Source organism: Pongo pygmaeus, chromosome 5 (assembly GCF_028885625.2).
Source record: "Pongo pygmaeus isolate AG05252 chromosome 5, NHGRI_mPonPyg2-v2.0_pri, whole genome shotgun sequence".
Classification (NCBI taxonomy): Eukaryota; Metazoa; Chordata; class Mammalia; order Primates; family Hominidae; genus Pongo; species Pongo pygmaeus.
The window spans coordinates 132,206,249-132,213,080 of record NC_072378.2 but is presented as its reverse complement, the minus strand read 5'-3'; positions in this window follow the sequence as shown (position 1 = coordinate 132,213,080).

Here is a 6,832-nt window from a genome sequence, read left to right as displayed (position 1 = left end):
TGAGCAACATGGCTGTTTATTTCACCTGGGTGCAGGTGGGCTGAGTCCGAAAAGAGAGTCAGCGAAGGGAGATAGGGGTGGGGCCGTTTTATAAGATCTGGGCAGGTAAAGGAAAATTACAGTCAAAGGGGGTTTGTTCTCTGGTGGGCAGGAGTGGGGTCGCAAGGTGCTCAGTGGGGGCGCTGTTTGAGCCAGGATGAGCCAGGAAAAAGACTTTCACAAGGTAATGTCATCAGTTAAGGCAAGGACAGGCCATTTACACTTCTTTTGTGGTGGAATGTCATCAGTTAAGGCAGGGCAGGGCCTTTTCACTTCTTTTGTGATTCTTCAGTTACTTCAGGCCATCTGGGCATATACGTGCAAGTCACAGGGGATGCGATGGCTTGGCTTGGGCTCAGAGGCCTGAGATTCCTGCCTTCTTATATTAATAAGAAAAATAAAACAAAATAGTGTTGAAGTGTGGGGGCGGCGAAAATTTTTGGGGTGTGATATGGAGAGAGAATGGGCGATGTCTCTCAGGGTTGCTTCAAGCAGGATTAGGGGCGGTGTGGGAACCTAGAGTGGGAGAGATTAAGCTGAAGGAAGATTTTGTGGTAAGGGGTGATATTGTGGGGTTGTTAGAAGAAATATTTGTCATTTAGAATTATTGGTGATGGCCTGGATACAGTTTTGTATGAATTGAAAAACTAAATGGAATAAGAGAAGGAGAAAAACAGGTATTAAAGGACTAAGAATTGGGAGGACCTAGGACATCTAATTAGAGAGTGCGTACGGAGGTTCAGCATAGCATTGCCAGCAAAGATTATTTATTTACTTTAAGAGTTAAGAGTGGCGGTTTGGGGATAGTACCAGGAGATATCAGCTGTGATGGCTTGGAGAAACAGTGTAAACTGGCAGTGTAAACAAGAGCAGGGCATGTATGAGTAGTTGAGAATGGTGAATAGGGGTATGACTAGACAGAAGATAGTAGGGATGACAAGTTTTTGGTGGCACAGTCTAAGTTGGCCTGGTGTCTGGAAAGAGACTGGGGCCTAATAAAAAGGAGCGTCTATACAGGAGCTTAAATGGGCTGTATCTTGCAGCATTCCAAGGACAGGCCTGAATTCTGAGAAGCGAAAGTGGTAAAAGTATTGTCCAGTCCTTTTTTAGTTGGTGGCTGAGCTTGGTGAGGTGTGTTTTTAATAGACCATTAGTCTGTCACTGAATACTAAGAGCCTGAAAAAATGCTTGCCTGATTTGACTGATAAAGGCTGGTCTGTTAGCAAACTGTATAGAGGTGGGAAGGCTAAACTGAGGAATTATGTCTGACAGAAGGGAATGACAAGGCTAAACTGAAGAATTATGTCTGACAGAATGGAAGAAATGACTGCAGTGGCCTTCTCAGACCCTGTAGGAAAGGACTCTACTTATCCAGCGAAAGTGTCCACCTAGACTAAGAGGTATTTTAGTTATCTTACTCGGGGCATGTTGAGTAAAGCTAATTTGCCAGTCCTGGGTGGGAGCAAATCCTTGAGCTTGATGTGTAGGGAAGGGAGGGGGCCTGAATATTCCATGAGGAGTAGTAGAATAGCAGATGGAACACTGAGAAGTGATCTCCTTGAGGATAGATTTCCATGATGGAAAGGAAATGAGAGGTTCTCAGAGACGGGCTAGCGGCTTGTAACCTACATGGAAGAGGTTATGAAATGACGACAGAATAGAATGGGCCTGTGAGGCTGGAAGGAGATATTTTCCTTGGTCTAAGAACCATTTGCCTGGTGTGGGAAGAGATTGATAGGTGGAAGTTTCAGCAGGGGAGTAGGTGGGAGTGACCGATGTGAAGGAGAAAAACTGGTCATGAGGGACAGAAGTTGGAGAGCTAGCTGCTTGTCTAGCCACCTTATCAGCATAAGCGTTGCCTAGAGCAATGGGATCTGATGCCTTTTGATGCCCCTTGCAGTGAATGACTCCAGCTTCCTTTGGAAGTAAAGCGGCCTTGAGTAGAGGTTTTATTAAAGAGGCATTAATGATGGAGGACTCTTGTGTAGTGAGAAAACCTCTTTCAGCCCATATGACCGCATGGTGGTGCAGAATATGAAAGGCATATTTAGAATCAGTATAGATATTGATGCGTAGTCCTTTTGCAAGAGAGGGCTTGAGTTAAGGCAACTAGTTCAGCTTGCTGAGAGGTAGTGGAGGGGGCCAGAGCGGTAGCCTCAACGATAGATGTGGAAGATACTATAGCATAGCCTGCCTTTGCTGGTGTGTGGCAATTAGGCCTGGTGGAACTGCCATCAATAAACCAAGTGTGATCAGAGTGAGAAACAGGGAAGAAGGAAATGTGGGGAAATGGGGTGAACGTCAGGTGGATCAGAGAGATGCAGTCATGAGGGTCAGGTGTGGTATCAGGAATAATGTGGGAGGCCGGATTGAAGTCCCAGGCAGGAACAATGGTAATTGTGGAGACTTAACAAAGAGTGAGTACAGCTGAAGGAGCCGGGGAGCAGAAAGTATATGCGTCAGGTGTGAGTAAGAAAATAGATTTTGGAAATTATGAGAGCTGTAGAGAGTGAGTTGAGCATAGTTTGTGATTTTTAGGGCCTCTAAAAGTATTAAAGCAGCGGCAGCCACTGCACGCAGACATGAGGGCTAGGCTAAAACAGTAAGGTCAAATTGTTTGGACAGAAAGGCTACAGGGTGCGGTCCTGGCTCTTGTGTAAGAATTCTGACTGCACTAACCATGCCTAGGAAGGAAAGGAGTTGTTTTGTAAGGGATTGAGGTTTGGGAGATTAATTGGACACGATCAGCAGGGAGAGCATGTGTGTTTTTATGAGAATTATGCTGAGATAGGTAACAGATGAGGATGAAATTTGGGCTTGATTGAAGTAATGGCGGCTGTCTGTGAAGCTTTGTGGCAGTATAGCCCAGGTAATTTGCTGAGCCTAATGGGTGTCAGGGTCAGTCCAAGTGAAAGCAAAGAGAGGCTGGGATTAAGGGTGCAAAGGAATAGTAAAGAAAGCATGTTTGAGATCTAGAACAGAATAATGGGTCGTAGAGGGAGGTATTAAGGATAGGAGGGTATATGGGTTTGGCACCACAGGGTGGATACGCAAAACAATTTGGTTGATAAGGCACAGATCCTGAACTAACTCGTAAGGCTTGTCTGGTTTTAGGACAGGTAAAATGGGGGAATTGTAAGGAGAGTTTATAGGTTTTAAAAGGCCATGCGGTAGCAGGCGAGTGATAACAGGCTTTAATCTTTCTAAAGCGTGCTGCGGGATGGGATATTGGCATTGAGCGGGGTAAGGGTGATTAGGTTTTAATGAGATGGTAAGGGGTGCATGATCGGTCGCCAAGGAGGGAGTAGAGGTATCCTATACTTGTGGGTTAAGGTGGGGGGATACAAGAGGAGGATGTGAAGGAGGCTTTGAACTGAGGGAAATGGTGGCAATGAGGTGTGGTTGTAGCCCAGGAATAGTCAGGGAAGAAGATAATTTAGTTAAAGTGTCTCGGCCTAATAAGGGAACTGGGCAGGTGGGGATAACTAAAAAGGAGTGCTTAAAAGAGTGTTGTCTAAGTTGGCACCAGAGTTGGGGAGTTTTAAGAGGTTTAGAAGCCTGGCCATCAACACCCACAACAGTTATGGAAGCAAGGGAAACAGGCCCTTGAAAAGAAGGTAATGTGGAGTGGGTAGCCTCCGTATTGACTAAGGGGACAGACTTACCTTCCACTGTGAGAGTTACCCGAAGCTCGGCGTCCGTGACTGTCTATGGAGCTTCCAAGGCGATCGGGCAGCGTCAGTCTTCAGCTGCTAAAGCCGAGAAGGAGTCAGTCAGAGAACCTTGGGCCAGAGTTCCAGGGGCTCTGGGAGTGGCTGCCAGGTGAGTTGAACAGTCCAATTTCCATTGGGGTCCTGCACAGATGGGACACGGCTTAGGAGGAATCCTGGGCTGCAGGCATTCTTTGTCCTGGTGGTCAGATTTCTGGCACTTGTAGCAAGCTCCTGGGGGAGGAGGTTCTGGAGGAATGCCTGGCTGCTGTGGTTCAGGCGTTTGGAAGTTCTTGTGTGCTGGAGATGTGGCTGGGGTTTGTCTCACAGTGGAGGCAAGGAATTGCAACCTTTTTCTATTATTGTACACCTTGAAGGCGAGGTTAATTAAATCCTGTTGTGGGGTTTGAGGGCCGGAATTTAATTTTTAGAGTTTTATTTAATGTCGGGAGCAGATTGGGTAATAAAATGTATTTTGAGAATAAGACGGCCTTTTGACCTTTTTAGGGTCTAGGGCTGTAAAGCATCTCAGGGTTGCTGCCTAACGAGCCATGAACTGGGCTGGGTTTTTTATATTTGATGAAAAAGAGTCTAAACGCTAACTGATTTGGGAGAGGTCAGATAAAGAAAAAGGAGTATTAACCCTGACTATGCCTTTAGCTCCAGCCACCTTTTTAAGAGGAAATTGCTGGGCAGGTGGGGGAGGGCTAGTCACAGAACGAAACTGTAAGCCGGACCAGGCGTGAGGAGGGGAGGTGATAAAAGGATTATAGGGTGGAGGAGCGGAGGCTGAGGAAGAATTGCGACCTAGCTTGGCCTGGCGAGGAGGGGAGAGGTCAGATGGGTCTGTAGAAAAGGAAGATTAGAAAGACTCAGTGACGCTTGGGGTTGGGACTGAGGGGACAGGTGGGAGGGAAAGAAGGAAGATTTGGGATGAGTTGCACTGGGCACAGAGACTAGGAAGGGACTGATGTGTAAAAGAATGCCTGGACATCAGGCACCTCAGACCATTTGCATATTTTATGACAAGAATTATTTAGATCTTGCAGGGTGGAAAATTTGAAAGTGCTATTTTCTGGCTATTTGGAACTACTGTCGAGTTTGTATTGGGGTCAAGCGGCATTGCAGAAGAAAATAAGATGCTTAGATTTTAGGTCAGGTGAGAGTTGAAGTGGTTTTAAGTTTTAAGAGCACAGGCTAAGGGAGAAGAAAGAGGAATGGAAGGTGGAAGCTTGCCCATAGTGAAGGAGGCAAGCCCAGAGAAAAGAGTAGAGACATGGAGAAGGGGTAGGGGGTTCTTGCCCTCCAGAAAAGCAGAGAAGGGGTTGGGGCACGGAAATAAGGGATTGGGGTGCAGAGATATAAGAGGTTGGGGCATGGAAATAAGGGATCAGGGTGCAGAGATATATGGGTTTGGGGTACTTGCACCTCCCCTAGAAAAGCAGAGAAGGGGTAGAGACACAGAAAGAAGTGGTTGGGGTACTTGCCCCTCCCCCAGAAAAGCGGGACTTGCCGCTAAGGGTGAAGGACCAAGGCAGGCATCCCTGTGTGGTCTGACACCTTTGAAATGTGGGTGAATAATCAGGCGTCCCTGCAGTGATTAAACACCAAGGGAAGGCTGCCTTCCCAGTCTGTGACCGGCGCCGGAGTTTTGAGTCCACGGATAAAACGTGTCTCCTTTGTCTCTACCAGAAAATAAAAGGAATTGAAATTAAGAGAAGGGAGAGATTGAAGTGTGGCACCAAGATTGAAAGGAGAAAGATGTTGAGGGATAGTGAGGGAGGTTGGAGAAGAGAGTAAAAAGAGACTGCTTACCGGATTTGAAATTGGTGAGATGTTTCTTGGGCTGTTTGGTCTGAGGACCTGAGGTCATAGGTGGATCTTTCTCATGGAGCAAAGAGCAGGAGGACAGGGGATTGATTCCCAAGGGAGGTCCCCTGATCCGAGTCACGGCACCAAATTTCATGTGCGTCCGTGTGAAGAGACCACCAAACAGGCTTTGTGTGAGGAACATGGCTGTTTATTTCACCTGGGTGCAGGCGGGCTGAGTCCGAAAAGAGAGTCAGTGAAGGGAAATAGGGGTGGGGCCGTTTTATAAGATTTGGGCAGGTAAAGGAAAATTACAGTCAAAGGGGGTTTGTTCTCTGGTAGGCACGAGTGGGGGTTGCAAGGTGCTCAGTGGGGGAGCTTTTTGAGCCAGGATGAGCCAGGAAAAAGACTTTCACAAAGTAATGTCATCACTTAAGGCAAGGACCAGCCATTTTTACTTCTTTTGTGGTGGAATGTCATCAGTTAAGGTGGGGCAGGGCATTTTCACTTCTTTTGTGATTCTTCAGTTACTTCAGGCCATCTGGGCATATACGTGCAAGTCACTGGGGATGCAATGGCTTGGCTTGAGCTCAGAGGGCTGACAGTTAACTCTCCAGACAGTGACATTGTGTCAAGATATAGAATATAACAGAGAATCCAGAATTGTAGGTGTCATCAGAATTTTTTTTTTTTTTTTTAAGATGGAGTCTTGCTCTGTTGCTGAGGCTGGAGTGCAGTGGCACCATCTCGGCTCATTGCAAGCCCCGCCTCCCGGGTTCATGCCATTCTCCTGGCTCAGCCTCCCAAGCAGCTGGGACTACAGGCGCCCACCACCTCGCCCGGCTAATTTTGTGTGTGTGTGTGTGTGTGTGTTTTTAGTAGAGATGGGGTTTCACCGTGTTAGCCAGGATGGTCTTGATCTCCCGACCTCGTGATCCACCCACCTTGGCCTCCCAAAGTGCTGGGATTACAGGCGTGAGCCACTGCACCTAGCCAGTGATTTTTTAAACTATAAAAATTTGAACAAGATCCATTCATTGGACTGAAAAAATTTCAGTCTAATTTAAAATCCTTTAGAATTTTTAGTTAAGTTATAAACTTTTGGTTAGGAGATCCCTGTTTTATTTCCTTTATGTCACAGCCAGCACAATGCCATCTAAGTAAATGCATACATTTCTTAACAGTGAAAAATATCTAAACATTGTGGGGCAAAATTATGAGACACTGTAAAAAATTTATTTCCTATATATTTCTTCAATTATTTTGTATCTCTA